General features: G+C 44.2%; 1 protein-coding gene across 1 annotated transcript in view; it reads left to right on the top strand.

Moving 5' to 3' along the window:
- The window catches only part of LOC122794901 (pleiotropic regulator 1-like), a 319076-nt gene that overhangs the window by 123273 nt on the left and 178935 nt on the right, over nucleotides 1-16868 (top strand). The gene's annotated exons all lie outside the window — the stretch shown is intronic.

Here is a 16868-nt window from a genome sequence, read left to right as displayed (position 1 = left end):
ACTCCCACCATCGATTCGCACTACTCTCAATCATAACATGTTTAAAAAATCCCTTCATATGCATCTAAGGTCCCAGTGGGAATGCTCTTGCTCCCACCCCTCATAAAAGGCCAAAGGGGAATGCTCCTGCTCCCACCCCTCATAAAATATGATATTCACATCTTCCTTCACACTCATGTTATCTGATTTTACCTTATAAGCTTGTTCCTCAAATTAACCACTATGAATGTGTAAAGCAACATCACTCCTCTCTAAATAGTATTGTTTAAACTCCTAAGTTCAAGTTTATATTTATTTTTTAAATAGTTTGAGTATTGTTTGCTGTTTCCTAAAGACTCAACTCATATGTTTTATATCTTGTACTATTGTATTTATCATGACACTGTTTATGCATTACTTGTATTGCTTTGTGGAGCTTTTCTCCCCAGGACTCCATTGAAAACGGGTTCTCTTGACCCAATGGACTATCCTGGTAAACCAACTGCAAATAAATAAAATAAATAAAAAAAAAATTCACATATGTTGGGATACATGCATAAATTTAAAGTTGCATTAAAAAGAAGCTAAGTAACAATTTTACATTGATATAGTTCAATAGGTCAACAATGAACATTTTTTGTTTGTATAAAATTGTGCAAATGCATAGTAGACACATTGAAGAGAGAGAGGTGTTTTGAGGTACTAAGTATGATCCTTTTGAGGGTACATAAAGGGAAGGAAGACTAGGTAGGGTCATGGCAAGGGCAGGTTCTTGAATTGAGAAAATAAGCTTTTAGTTCATTTTTAAAGTGTGAGGTGTGGGAGATTTGTAAGTCAATGGGAAGTTTGTTACTTTATGCCTAAGGTAATTTCCAGTGTGACTCTTAACCAAACAATTCATCTGCCAACTTTTTATCCAAATCCACAGAACAGAGGGGAGAGAATTCTGCATTCCTTGGACGTACACAGACAGCTAAGATTCTACTTGAGCAGGACTAAATCTCTAAGAAAAAACAAGCAATTACTAGTGTCATATGCTGCAGGATCAGAAGGAAAGGCTATTTCAAAGCAGACAATTTCAAAGTGGATAAACCAATATCCAAATCCACAGAACAGAGGGGAGAGAATTCTGCATTCCTTGGACGTACACAGACAGCTAAGATTCTACTTGAGCAGGACTAAATCTCTAAGAAAAAAAAGCAATTACTAGTGTCATATGCTGCAGGATCAGAAGGAAAGGCTATTTCAAAGCAGACAATTTCAAAGTGGATAAACCATTGCATCCATTTCTGATACTTACACCATGGCAAACCTGTGCCCAAGGGCATTAGGTCTCACTCCACCAGGGCTGCAGCTACTTCAGCAGCCTTTCTCAGAGGAGTACCAACCAAGGACATTCTAGAGGCTGCTACTTGGAGTTCTGTTCACACCTTTACAAAGCATTACCATTTGCCTCTCTACTCTTAAGTCCAGGGCGGGCTTTGCTACTGCAGTGCTGCAGGGCCTTATAGCCTCACCTAATGCTGTTTAACTCCAGCCTCCCAACCATAGCTTTGGGATTCTACCCAAATGTAATGACTGCAACAGTGAAACACGAAGAACATAGTACAGTTGTGTGCACTTACCATAAATGTAGATGTTCAAGTGTATTCACTGTTGCAGTCCAGGTTACCCTCCCGCCATCCCCCTATCATTCTACAGTTTATCTTTCCTTCTCTATCTTCTACAACCTGTGTGGTGTATTTGCTTGTAGATGAAGGTAAACTTTATATTGATGTATGTATGTATGTGTATATATATATATATATATATATATATATATATATATATATAAATATTTATAATATTGCAACCTTTTTAGGGGCACCTGACATCAGGGAAAAGAAAAACTAAAGAAAATGGCATTGGCTGCATGTTTTATACCCTGATGACCTGACGTCATGGAAGAGGAGACAGCAACTGACGCAGGACGCAAGACTTTGGAATTCAGGCCGACTGAGGGCAACCTGCCAGCAGATTACCCTAATGTAGTGACTGCAACAGTGAATACACTCTAACATCTACATTTATGTTAAGTGTACACAACTGTATTTTTCTGACTATGAAGACATGCCCTTATCTGCTTATGAGGATTCAGATGCAGAGGAATCCATCCCTTCTGCCTCTCTTCCAGAGGATTTTTCTTTTGGTGAAACCCTACATACTTTGAGAGAGCACTTCCATTGGGAATGCCAGGATTATCCTCAGTCCAAAAAGAGACTCTGGGAATTTTTAGATTTACCACAGCATAGACCCTTAGCTATCCCTCCTGTTCTTGATGTTGTGGATAATGTCTTTATGGAGTCCAGTCCAACTCCTGATACTTTGCCTCCTGTTCCCAGGAAACCTGACCGGTATTAGAGTCCCTGACTCTCATAAATTTCTTTTCAAGAATCCTACTGATGACACAGAGGTCCTCTCCCAAGGACCTAAAGGAATAAAAGCAACCACAGCTAAGAATCCCACCCCCTCGGACAGAGATTCTTGAGCCTTAGACAGATGGGGTAAAAAGGTATATACCTCTGCAACTCTTGCCATTAGAGCATTAAATTGTCAGTTCCACATGCTGAAATGTCAGCAACATACCATGGAACTCATTAAACAACGATTCTCTACCTTCCCTGACTGTGCAGAAAATAAAGATTTACAGGAACTTTTGCATTCTGCAAGACAAATCAGTAAGCATACCCTGCAATGTGGGTTTGACAGGGCAGCAATCACAGGTTCTGTACATAGAAGGCATGCTTTGCTTAAGGAACGGACCTTGCCAGATCATGTCAAATCAAAATTATCGGACGCACCACTGAACAAAGACAATCTGTTTGGCACCAAAGCAGAAAGATGTTTTAAAAAAGATGGGAAAAAAAAGCTGTCTATGCAGACAGTTAGACATTTTGCAAGTTCAGCCTCCAAGATTCAGTAGGCATTGCCCCTCAAAACATTGTTTCCTTTCCAGCCTCCTCAAGGCCACCTCAGACTAGACCTAAGGGAAACGGACCGCCCAGACAGCAGTCTTAGGGTAAGCACAGATCTAAGCAATGGAGTACCTCCACTTCTAAACCACCCCCTTATGGAAAGAATTCACAATGACTTTTCAACTCCTCCTGTCACCTCTGCCCATCTGCTCATGCCCCTAGGAGGAAAACTTGCCCCCCATGCAAAAAAACTGGGCCTCCACCAACAATCGATGGGTCCTCAACATAGTGTCCCAGGGGTACAAATTTTATTTCCACATGCTGCCAACCCGAAAGGAATTCCCAGATATTCTTCCAAACTAGTGGGCAGAGGCACAAAACCAAGTTCATTCCCTGCTCTCCATGAGGGCAATTCAGCCTCTTCCTGCAGATCAGATAGGCCAAGGTTTCTATTCCAAATGTTTTCTGGTACCCAGAAAAGAGGGCACCTGGCACCCAATCTTGGATTTATCTATTCTAAATCCTGGTGGTACCAAAATTCAGAATGCTCACTTCAGCAGCTTCTCCCTATGGTGTCCAAAGATGCCTGGTTAGCCACTCTAGACCTCAAAGAGGCCTATCTGCTTATCCCAATCAGAGATTTTTGCAGAAAATATCTGCGTTTCAGGGCAGGATCTATGCATTATCAGTTCTCTGCTCTTCCCTTTGGCTTATCCACTGCTCCCAGAGTTTTCACAAAATGCCTGGCTCCAGCCATTGCTTTTTGCAGACCAATAAATATTCAAATTTACCCTTACTTGGACGACTGCCTGATTCAGGCAGTCAGTCAGGAAAAACTGTTACAGCACCTGACATTTGTAAAGGACCTACTAACCTCACTGGGGTACACTATCAATGAAAAGAAATCCAAACTAGTCCCCAGTCAAAAAATTGTATTCCTGGGAGCAAGCCTGGACACAGCATCCCATATGGCATTTCTAACAGGCTACTTCTCTCTTCTGGTGGCCAATAGAGAGAAGTAGCCTATCTGACAGGCTGCTTCTCTCTATAGGCCATCAGAACCCAGTTATCCACAAGGAAAATCCTGCAACCTCTAGGGTTCATGGCCTCCTGCATTCTACTAATTCCATATGCCAGACTGCATATGAGAAAACTTCAGTGGTACTTAAAAAGCCTTTGGTACCGTCATTCTCAGGACCTGGAAACTATCATACTAATGATACCTTGTCTAAGGAAAGATTTTCTTTGGTCGGCAGCAGCATGCAACCACAACAAGGGACTTCCCTTCTCAAAACCCCACGCCGCCAAGACCCTCAACACAGACTCATCAGACTTTGCCTGGGGTGCACACCTGGATGGCAGGCGCATTCAGGACCACTGGAGCCGAAATCAAATACATCTGCAGATCAACCAAAAAGAGATGCTAGCTGTTCAGCACGCGCTTTCAGATCCCTGTTCTCTCTGGGGCCTCTACTAATCAAAACCGACAACACCACAGTAATGTGGTACATCAACAAGCAGGGGGAACCCACTCTTACCCACTCTGCAGGCTAACCATGACCGTTTGGAACACGGCCTCGGCTATGCATATTCATCTGCAAGCTCAATTCCTGCCAGGCAACTTAAGCAGAAATCTCCTAGACCCACACGAGTGGCAATTAAACCACAACACCTTCAACCTTGTGACCCAAAAATGGGGTACCCCGAAGGTGGACCTATTTGTCTCCTCCTACAACCACCAGCTCAGCAAATTCTGCACCAGGGAACCTCACAGCAAGGCCTGGAAAGTGGATGCCCTATTCTTCCAGTGGGCAAACCTCTCAATCTATGCATTTCCCCCTCTACCTCTTCTTAACCAGAGTATTACTCAAAATAAGTGAGGAAAGACCAGGGGCAATCCTGATTGCCCCAGACTGGCCATGCCAACACTGGTACCCACTACTGCACAGTCTGTCCCTGTTGCCTCCATGGCACCTCCCCCAGATTCCAACTCTCCTGACTCAGCAGGAGGGAGAGTTCTTGCATCCACAGTTGCAGACCCTGAACCTAGCAGCCTGGCTTATTCCTTTACTTCTCCTCCAGTGGCCAGCCTAAACAAACAGGTTTTGGATGTCATACTTGAAGCCAGACGACCCAGTACTAGAAAATCCTATGCTGACAAGTAGACAAGATATTGTTCCTGGATCCAGACTAAAGGAGCTGACCCAGCACAGCCCTCCTTACCTCTCATCCTGGATTTCCTAGCAGAACTACTCCACAGGGGCCTATCATTCTCTTTCATTAAAATCCATGCCTCTGCCATCTCCTCTCATTACAGCACTGAACCACCTCTCTTCTCACGCCCTCTCATCAAACAGTTCCTGAGAGGGGCTGACAACTTAAGGCCACCAAGAAGAGCCCCTACCCCCTTGGGACCTTAACTTTGTGTTGGAAAAGCTCACGCCCCCCCCCCCCCACCTTTGAGCCTGCAGCTTTAGCAGAGTTAAAATTCCTCTCTTGGAAAACAGCCTTGCCTTCTGGCCATCACTTCAGCTAGAAGAGTCTCTGAGCTACAAGCACTTATGGCTGTGGAACCTTTCATCATTTTTCATGCTGACAGGGTTTCCCTCAGGACTAACCCAAGTTTCATGCCTAAAGTGGTGTCCAGTGTGGCTCTCGACCAATCTATTCATTTGCCCACCTTTTTCCCTAAACCTCAAAATAAGGGGGAAATGATCCTGCACTCTTTAGATGTGTACAGACAGCTCAGATTCTACCTGGATAGGACTAAGCCTTTAGGAAATCTGACCAGTTACTAGTCCGCTTTGTACCAGGGGCAGAGGGCAAAGCCATATCAAAACAAACCATCTCCAAATGGATAGCACACTGCATCCATTTCTGTTGCAAACACCATGGGAAACCACCCCCACAGGGGGTCAGAACACATTCTACTAGAGCAACTTCAAACTCTACAGCCTTTCTTAGAGGGGGCCATACCAGGGACATCCTGGAAGCTGCAACATGGAGTTATGTTCATACCTTCACCAAGCGTTACCACCTGCCTATCTTTTCAACATCCAGGGCAGGCTTTGCATCTGCAGTCCTGCTGGCCATTCTTGCCAGCCGCAACTCTTCTTGACTGCCTCCACCCATTCCTCAGCTTTTGGAATCAACCCAAGTGTGATGACTGCAACAGTGAAACATGAAGAACATAGTACAGTTGTGTACACTTACCATAAATGTAGATGTTCGAGTGTATTCACTGTTGCAGTCCTGGTTTCCCACCCTCCAGCCCCCTTGTCTGTCTGTCTGTCTCTGTGTGTGTGTCTCTCTCTCTCTCTCTCTTCCTCGCCCTTACAGGGCTATTGGTATTTACTTTCTACTGGTGGTGTTACTCTACCATAACTTAGCTCCCTATTGGGGGCTCCTGACATTTGGGGAAAAAAACTGATGTAATGGTGTCAGCTGCCTGTTTTTATACCACTGATGACCTGACGTCAGTCCTGGAGCGACGGCAACCGATGCAGAAATACTAAGCCTCTGGTATTCGGGCTGATTGATGGCTAGCCCTGGCAGGATAACCCAAGTGTGATGACTGCAACAGTGAATACACTCTAACATCTACATTTATGGTAAGTGTACACAACTGTACTTTTTAAAGACTTATGTTTTTTTGCTGGCGTTTGGTGCTTGCTTTCCCCAGAAAGAAGCACCATTTTCACCTTGACCATGGAACAGTCTTTCGGTCGCACGGCCTGTCCTAGCCACAAAAGGGAAAAGTTAAAGAAGCAGCTTTTGACATCATAGCAGGCTAGAAATCGGAATAGGATGAATAGGAATGTGATGATAAGACTCTCTTAAAATCTAGGGTTACAAGGAAAGTTGAATGAGGAAGAAGAGGCACCAGGTTAAGTGACATCATTTTGATTTCTGGCACTATCGCAAACAGGTTTATGAAAGAAAGATCAAGAACTGATCCCCAAAAACACCTTTGAATAAAACCCCTTTCCTGCCTGGGAAGGAGTAACAGGCTTTTTCACACCCTGTCACAGCAAGTGATGGACAGGTAAAAACCGAGTCTAATCTGAAGAATGAGGGATATCCCCCTGGAAAGGAGGAATTTCTTGCCATTGCCATCTGTAACCTTGATTAATGATCTTCAGAACCCATTTGTCTGCAACTATCTGTTGCCAAAGAGAAAATCAGAGATTCAGGCTTTCTGGAAGAAAAAAGTGACTCTCAGAACGGGAGGGGCTAAATAGTCTCAAATAGTCTTTTGGACTATTTGAGCTGTCTTTGGTTTTGAGGAATTCCAGAGTTCTTCTTGGAACACCCTTCACATTTCATCTTAAGTGTCTGTTTATCTGTATTTTGTTGAAATTTTTTTTCTTACCAAGCGTGGGTAAGGAGTTAGAAAAGGAAGGCTGAAAAATCTTAGATATTCCCTAGATCAGCTCACCCCTTTCATCACATTTTTGATCACTTCTGCAGCAGAGGGGTCAAAAACTAAATTTCTGTCTAAAGGAGAATTTTTTAAATCTCATTTTAGTCTAATCTGGGAGGTTTTGAGAAAGAAGCCATTCAAAACTCCTCAAAACAGTACCAGTGGCCATAGCCCTAGAAGTAGGATTAACAAGAGTCATGCATGTGCTGTATATGATGATTAGTGACTTGAACAATAGAAAAAATTAAATTATTTAAAGCAGATTTTTTTTTCTCAGAAGAATAAACTGCAGATAAAACTGTCATTATTTTACAATTAATCAGAACAAACCTGTACCTTTACACAGGATCCTGACAATTCAAAGTTCTGAAAGTCAGAGTTTCAGAAGCGTATACATTTTCCCCATACTTATCAATAATCTTCACATTCTTATCAGAGAGAGAGTAGGACTGGAATTAACCAAGTGTTTTAGCAGTTGAAGGATTAACCAAAGTTCTAGCTGCTGGATCAAGTTTGGGAAGAGTGTATAAAAACTTATCTGCATTGTTAGGGGTTGCTGGCTGAATTTCAGAAAAACTGAAGGCAGTAACACACATCCTCCCAAGCTGAGAGAACAGGAGGAATAGATGCAGGTTCTGGAAATTCCTTCAGTAACAAATCCAGTATTATCTGACGGACTGACACACCTCAGTGTTCTCCCACAAAACACTGGCACATTCTAGACGTTGTCTGAAAGAGACCCCTCATTTTGTCACAATGTTTCTTAATGAGATTCAGATACACAGAACCTTATCGGTTCACTGCTTTTCCCTTTGGACTATATCCACTGCACCAACAGTGTTCGCAAATTGTCCAACTCTAGTAATAGCTCATTGCAGGCTACAGGATATCCATATTTAGACAACTTGCTTATCTTTGAGTCTTTTTCAAAAGTGTCTGGTATCTCTCTCTCTTGATCTCTTGAGTGTTCTCTTGGAATCCCAGGTTGTGTAAAAGTCTTTCTTGATTCCTTCTTTCATGATTGTGTTTCTGGGAAGTCAGCTAGCCACCACAGTTCAAATAACTTTTCTTCCACAGGAAAAAAATAGATCTATATCAAGATCTATTTCTATTCTTTTCCACTCAGACTTCAGTCACTGCGAGAAAATGTCTCAGAATTTTGGGTCTCGTGGCTTCTATGCTTCACTATAAACCTGGCAAGACTCCACAAAAGAAAGATACAGTGGTATCTGAAATCTGTTTGGTCCCAGCACCAACACCAGTTGTCTTTTTTCATATACCAGTTCTGAGGTTTGTCAGAAGAAAAATCACTTGGTGGAGACAACAGATATCCCTAAATCAGGTCTTCTGATGTTCATCGTATTACGCTGCTGCAGTCATCACACTTGGGTTATCCTGCCGTCAGGCAGTCCTGCAGTCGGCCAGAGTTCCAAAGTCTTGGTCCGGTGTCGGTTGCTGTCGCTTCTTCCCTGACGTCAGTGCGCCAAGGGTATATAATATGCATCCAACGCCATTTTCTTCAGTCTTTCTTGCTGCGCGGTGCCTGAAGCAGTTCGCAAGTGCCGGTCGGCCGACTCCTGAGATTTTTGAAGTCGAATTTCAGATCCGAAGTCTTCAATAAAGCTAAGTACCCCATTGGGGAAACCTTTTTTTGCCCCAGACTGATGTCAGAAAAAGTTAATAATTGTATTTCTTGTGGGAAGCAAATACCTCATAAGGACTTCCACTCTTACTATATTCCATGCCTAGGCCCTGATCACGACGTCACTAGCTGTCGGTTTTGTGCTATATTTAACAAACGCACTATAAAAAGACGTTTTGATTTTGCTTTACACTACTTTGGCCGAAGGTTCAATTATACTATGCCGTTGGATCAGCCGACAACCTCAATACTGAAAAAATGCAAAGACAGCGATAAAGACAGGCATCCGAGGTCCAAAACCGACGACGAAACTTCTTCTAGGCCAGTCGCCAGTTCTCCGTGAGGTGCTTTCGCAGCCCCTGACACCCGCTACCTCAGAGCCACAAGCCGCTTCGGACTCCCACGTGGAGACATCTAGGCCTCTGGAAACTCAAGGTATTGGGCCTATGGAAACTAATCCCTCAGATGGGTCTGGAGCCGCTGTGCAGTCTTCGGCTTCTGAGGGTGTTTTCAGATCTTCACAACTTACCATTAAAACAACAGCCAAGACAAAGGTACCATTAAAGACAAAGAAACAAGTACAGCATTCTCCTGGACAGTCCTCCATGCCTAAGAAACAGATGCTTAAAATTGCCGAAGACCTCATTACTCTAATCAGGGGTTCCCATCCCCCTCCTGAGAAAAGGCCTAGGCAGGATACAGACTATGACTCCTCTGATCAGGTTTCCTCTGATTCCTCTTCAGACCAGGGATGCTCTCTACCCCCCTATGAGAACTCTGATGCTGAAGAATCTATCCCTTCAGCCTCTCCTCCTGAGGATTATTCTTTTGGGGAAACTTTACATACCATGAGGGAGCATTTCCATTGGGAAAGTCAGGGTTACTCAGAATCCAAGAAAAGGCTCAGGGATTTTCTCTTATTGCCTCAGCACAGCCCCCTGGCTATTCCGCCTGTGCTAGATATTGTGGATGATGTGTTCTCTGAATCCAGCTTATCTCCTGACTCTTTGCCCCCTGCTCCAGCCAAGCCAGATAGGTATTAGTCCCTGACTCTCACAAGTTTCTTTACAAAAACCCTTCTGCTGATCCAGAAACTATTTCCCAGGGTCCAAAAGGGATTAAGGCTTCCATTTCAAAAAATCCAGTACTCTCTGACAGAGATTCCAGAGCTTTGGATAGATGGGGGAAGAAAGTATACATGTCTGCAACTTTAGCAGTAAGAGCTTTAAATTGCCAGTTTCATATGCTTAAGTACCAACAATATTTAATGGCTCAGTTAAAACAGAAAATGCTTGCAAGCTCAGAAGCTCCTGATTGTAAAGAAATGCAGTATTTATTGCATGCAGTTGAACAGGTGGGAAAACATACTCTGCAATGTGGTTTTGATTCTTTAGAGGCCTCTTGTAGAGCCGCAGTTACAGGTTCTGTTATTCGAAGACATGCTGGGTTAAAAGAACAGAGTTTACCTGATCATGTTAAGGCAAAATTATTGGATGCTCCTTTACAGCATGATACCTTGTTTGGTGTTAAGGCAGAAGAGGTATTAAAGAAAATGGAGGATAAAACTAAATCTATGCAAACAGTCAAGGATTTCTGACAGGTACAGCCACCTCGGTTTAGCAGAAATTGGCCAACAAATAATTGGTCCTTTCCAGTGTCAGACAGGCCACAGAGAGGCAGATAAAGACGCCCAAGAGGCAGATCTCAACCCCAAAGGCTCAAACAGACAACGACAGTGGGGCACCTCAACCCCAAAAGGAGGTGAGAACAAGTCTCAACCTTACAGGAAACCGTTACAATGACTTTCCTCTTCGTACGCCAAGCACGTCTCTTTTGGAAGCCCCCTTAGGGGGAAAACTAGCACTTTTTTCTCAAAACTGGCAACAATCACCCAAGACAAATGGGTTCTGAATATTGTGTCTCAAGGCTACAGATTCCACTTTCATACTATACCAAAGCTAAAAGGAATGCCAGACCTGCCACAAAATCAATGGGCAGAGGCACAAAAACAAATTTCAGCCCTCATGGACATGAGAGCTATACAAAAAGTACCACAACAGGAACAAGGACAAGGATTTTACTCAAGACTCTTCCTAGTTCCCAGAAAGGACAAAGCCTGGAGGCTCATACTAGACCTTTCAATTCTGAATACTTACCTGGACATTCCGAAATTCAAAATGTTGACATTACAGCAGCTTCTACCCATGCTGGGCAAGAAGGCTTGGCTTGTTACTCTGGACCTCAGAGGCATACCTGCATGTCCCTATCAGACAAAATTGCAGAAGATACCTCAGATTCAAAGCTTGTACAATGCTCTACCAATTCTCTGCACTGCCCTTTGGCTTATCTACTGCGCCCAGGGTCCTCACAAAGTGCCTGGCATCAGTAATTGCAGTTTGCAGACAAAAAGGAATTCAAATATACCCATACCTGGACGACTACCTCATTCAAGCAGAGACAAAGGACATTCTTCTACATCATCTGGCGTTTGTGAAAAAGTTGCTAATTTCTCTAGGGTGCACAGTAAATGAAAATAAGTCAAAACTAGTGCCCTCACTACAGATTATATTCCTGTGTGCCAGCTTAAGTACAACAGCCCAGATGGCTTACCTCACGCCAGACAAACAAGTTCAACTAACTCAATATTTTCAATTACTGGCAAAAAAGTCCCATCTCCCTGCAAGAAAAATTCTACAGGCCCTGGGATTCATGGCATCCTGCATACTACTAATACCATATGCCAGACTGCATATGAGGAAATTACAATGGTACCTAAAGTGTTTGGACTCAACACTCACAGTTTAGAAGCAGTAATACCAATGATTCCCTGCCTACAACAGGAGTTTCGATGGTGGGCACAGGCATGTCACCTAAACAAGGGTCAGCCTTTCACCCAACCCACAGCCAGGCAGACTCTAACAACAGATGCTTCGGATTACGCCTGGGGAGCACACGTGGCAGGAAAATGCATTCAGGGCAAGTGGACCACAGACCAGATGCATCTTCACATCAATCAAAAAGAGATGTTGGCTGTTCAAAATGCCCTAACAGCTTTCAAGGACCTTCTACATCCAGGACAACTATTACTAGAGACAGACAACACCACAGTAATGTGGTACATAAACAAGCAAGGGGGCACTCATTCTTATCCCCTATGCAGGCAAGCCATGACCTTGTGGAACACAGCTCTAACATACCAAGTTCACCTGCAAGCACAATTCCTGCCAGGAAAGAAAAATACTCTGGCAGATGACCTAAGCAGAAATATCATGGACCCTCACGAATGGAAATTGAATCCACAAATCGTCAGCATGATAACTCAGAAATGGGGATGCCCAGACATAGATCATTTTGCCTCCCCACTGAATTGCCAACTACAAAAATTCTGCACAAGGACTTATGACAAACAGGCATGGAAAGTGGATGCTCTTCTGTTCAGCTGGAAAAACCTAAAAGTTTATGCCTTCCCACCACTGCCTTTCCTTTCAAAGGTACTCCTAAAAGCCAAACAAGAAAAAACACAGATGATCCTGATTGCTCCAGACTGGCCACACCAGCACTGGTACCCTATCTTAAGGAACTTGGCTCAGGGCCCACCATGGATTTTGCCCCAAATTCCACACCTTCTGACTCAACAAAACAATCAGATCCTGCACGGTCAGCTCAAAACCCTAAACCTGGCTGTATGGCAGATACTTTAGTCAAACAGGCAACACCTCTCTCTAAAGTTGTTATGGATGTCATTTTGGAAGCCAGGAGGCCTAGCACCAGGAAAGCTTACTCAGAAAAATGGAAGAGATTCTGCGCCTGGAACCAGGCTCAAAGCTTTGACCCTCTTGTTCCAAACATTCCTCAGATTTTACAATACTTAACTGAGATGCTGGACAGAGGCCTATCCTTTTCATCAATTAAGATCCATGCCTCTGCTATTTCAGCACATTACAACACAGATCCTCCTTTATTCTCTCATCCCTTGCTAAAGCAGTTCCTCAGAGGGGCTAAAAACATAAGACCGCCCCGGAGAGCACCAACACCAACTTGGGACCTCAATTTCGTTTTGGAAAAACTGACCCTACCACCTTTTGAGCCAGCCCAATACAGCTGATCTAAAATTTTTATCATGGAAAACAGTTCTGCTCCTGACAGTAACTTCAGCACGAAGAGTCTCAGAGCTACAGGCATTAATGGCAGTGGAACCTTTTATAATTTTTCATCAGGACAGGGTATCTTTAAGGACAAACCCTACCTTTATGCCAAAGGTGGTATCTAGTGTGGCTCTTAACCAAACCATCCATTTGCCAACTTTTTATTCAAACCCCCAGAATAAAGGGGAGAAACTTCTGCATTCTTTGGACATACACAGGCAGCTACGCTTCTACTTGGACAAAACAAAATCTTTCAGGAAAACTGAACAACTGTTTGTAGCATATGCTGCAGGATCACAGGGCAAGGCTATCTCAAAGCAGACTATATCCAAATGGATAGGACACTGTATTCAGTACTGCTACACACAGCATGGAAAATCAGTCCCTAATAACATTAGGCCGCATTTCACCAGGGCAACAGCCACTTCAACAGCCTTTCTCAGAGGAGTACCTACCAAGGAAATTTTGGAGGCTGCAACTTGGAGTTCAATGCACACCTTTACCAAGCATTACCACCTGCCTCTTTACTCTAAAGCCAGAGCAGGATTTGCCACTGTATTTCTGCAGGGCCTCATAGCCAATCCTAACTCTTATAGACCAGCCACCCAACCTTAGCTTTGGGATTCTACCCAAGTGTGATGACTGCAGCAGTGTAACACGATGAACATAGTACAGTTTTGTACCTACCATCAATGTAGATGTTCGAGTGTTCACACTGCTGCAGTCCAGGTTACCCTCCCTCCATCCCCTCTGAACTAGCTGGCCTTATCTATACCTTTCTATCCTACACAACCTTTGGGGTGTATTTGCTGGTAACTGAAGGTATTGTATTTATTTTTATATGTGTATTTTTGATTAGCAATGTGTATTGCCTACCTACTTGGGGGCACCTGACATCTGGGGCAAGAAAAACTGAAGAAAATGGCGTCGGATGTATATCATATACCCCTGGCGCACTGACGGCAGGGAAGAAGCGACAGCAACTGACGCCAGACCAAGACTTTGGAACTCTGGCCGACTGCGGGACCGCCTGACGGCAGGATAACCCAAGTGTGATGACTGCATTAGTGTGAACACTCGAACATCTACATTTATGATAGGTACAAAACTGTACTTTCTCCTTCCCTGTTCTAAAGCAGTCCATCACCACAGATGCCTCGAACTGTGCTTGGAGAGCAGTTTCAGGAGGGATAAAAGTGCAAGGTATGTGGAACACCAAGAGCAAAGCAGATAAATGTATGAGAGATGCTTGCCCTGATCAAAGCAAGCAACTCTGAATCATCTTTCATCCTCGGGACCTCTTCAAGTTTTTACAAACAATACCACAGTCATGTAGTACATGAACAAGCAAAGGGGAACCGGGTCATACTCCCTTTGCAAGCTAGCCATGTTAGCTTGGGATACTGCTTCACAGTGCATCCTAACTCTGTAGGCATCCTACATTCTGTCCAATCAAAATTGTGTTGCAGACAATCCAAGTAGGGCAAGGGCAGACCCTCATGAATTGAAACTAGCTCAAGGGGTCTTCCAAGATTTAATCCATCTATTGGGAGTTCCTGATTTGTCTCCTGTTTTAACAGTCAGCTGACAAGATTCTGCTCCAGGACTAAGCTAGAAAGACAGGTGCCTTTTCTTTTCCTTTGATGAGAATGCTCCTGTGTGTTTTTCTACCCTTTCCACTAATATCCAGGGTACTACTGAAGATTAAGAAGGAATCCTCCACATCATTGTGGTGACTGCCTTCTGGCCCAGGCAACCATGGTTCTCCCTTCTTTTAGAAATGGTCGGGGATGAATACCACCAGCTTCCTCACAGACTGGATGTACACAGACAAGAACAGGGGTGTTTGATACAATACAACAACTGTCCACTTCAGTTGACTGTCTGGATGATAAGGTCTTAATTCCCTTTATGCATCTGTTTACTGAGGACATGCAGCAGGTAATAATGGAGGCAAGTATTGGGCCCCAACATCATAAGCACCCATTCAGGGCTTGTTGTTCTGGTTTTACAATATGTGTGTGATTTACTATCATGTCCTTCATGGATGCATCTGCAGTCATAACAAGTGGGTTGTCCTGTCGTCAGGCAGCCCTGCAGTCGGCCGGATTCCAAAGTCCGGGTCCGCTCGCTGATGTCGCACCCCACCCGACGTCATCTCTGTTGGTCTCCGGGTATAAAAGCAGCAGCCGACGCCATTTTCCTCAGTCTTTCTTGCCGTGGCCAAGCAGAAGCTGTTCGCAAGTGCCGGTCGGTCGGATCCAGAGATTACTTCTACGAATACTACTTGAAGACTTCTAAAGCTATACCTGCTGGGGACTCTTTCTTGCCTCAGCCGATGTCAGAAAAGTTAACAATTGTTTAACCTGTGGGAAACAAATACCTCATAAAGATTTCCACTCTTACTGTCTGCCTTGTTTAGGCCCAGCCCACGGCGTAGCAGCCTGTTCGCCTGTGCCTCTTTCAACCGACCTTTAGGCGCCGGTCGGAGTTTGCAGAACAGTTTTTCGGTACTGATTTACATTATGCCGCCGGATCCTCCGACTACCCAATCTTCCAAAAACGCAAAGATAAAGACCGACACGGTCCGGTTCCGGCCGAAACCACGGCAAAGCAAGAGTGTCTCGGTTTCGGCGAAACCGAAAAACTGCTCAAAGTACAGCTGAACCTATTCTTACAACTGAGGCCCCTGCTACAATTCTTGAATCGACCTCAGAAATTTTACCCACTACGGTGGTTGACTTATCAGACACCATCCCCTTGGATGTCTCTACCCCAGCACGTGGTGCTGCTAGGCCTCCAGCAGCCATGTCCATTAAGGCCTTCGCCAGGGCTAAAGCAGCCAAGACTACTAAATCAGTGCCTGTTAAACCCCCTCATCCAGGCCCTCTTCTAGTTCTCAAATGCTTTCTTTGGCAGAAGATTTAATTTCTTTAATTAGAGGATCTCAATCTCACCCAGACAGGGCCTCTCAGCCCCAGAGAAGAGACCTAGGGCAGAGCCCCTGAGCCAGTGTCTTCTGATGATTCTGCTGATGAATCAGACATAACTGACCAGCCTGAGGCTCCCTTCTCCAATTTTGAAGATTCTGATGCTGAAGAATCCATTCCAGCTGCTTCCCCACCAGAAGAATTCTCCTTTGGGGAAACCTTGCATGCCATGCGAGAACAGTTCCAATGGCAGCAACAGGATTTTTCAGACTCCAGAAAAGACTTAGGACCTTTCTGCACCTCCCACAGCACAGGCCCTTAGCTATACCTCCTGTTCTCTCTGTGGTGGATGATGCTTTCAATGATGTTTGCTCCGCTCCAGATTCTTTACCCCAGCCCTGCCAAACCAGACAGATTTTACAGGGTGCCAGATACTCATCACCACCTTTACAAGGCCCCACTTGCAGACCCAGAAACTATATCCCAGGGTCCACCACAGCTAAAACCCTATTCCTTCTGAAAGGGAAGCAAGGTCACTAGACAGATGGGGTAAAAGGTCTACACTTCAGCTACTCTCTCAGCTAGAGCTTTAAACTGTCAGTTTCACATGATACAATACCAAGAGTTTATGCTTGATCAGTTAACTAAAAACTAACTACTGATGAATCTCTTGATAAGAAATATGTATTAGAGATGGTAAATAACATACAACAGGTTAGCAACCATTCCTTAAAATGTGGCTATGATGCACTGGAGGCTTCATTTAGATCAGCCATGACAGGCACAGTGATAAGA

The sequence above is a fragment of the Protopterus annectens genome, chromosome 2.part1, assembly GCF_019279795.1.
Source record: "Protopterus annectens isolate FY-2018-M chromosome 2.part1, PAN1.0, whole genome shotgun sequence".
In the NCBI taxonomy this organism is placed as follows: Eukaryota; Metazoa; Chordata; order Ceratodontiformes; family Protopteridae; genus Protopterus; species Protopterus annectens.
The sequence above is the reverse complement of the archived record's forward strand: the minus strand, read 5'-3'. Positions and strand labels throughout refer to the sequence as shown.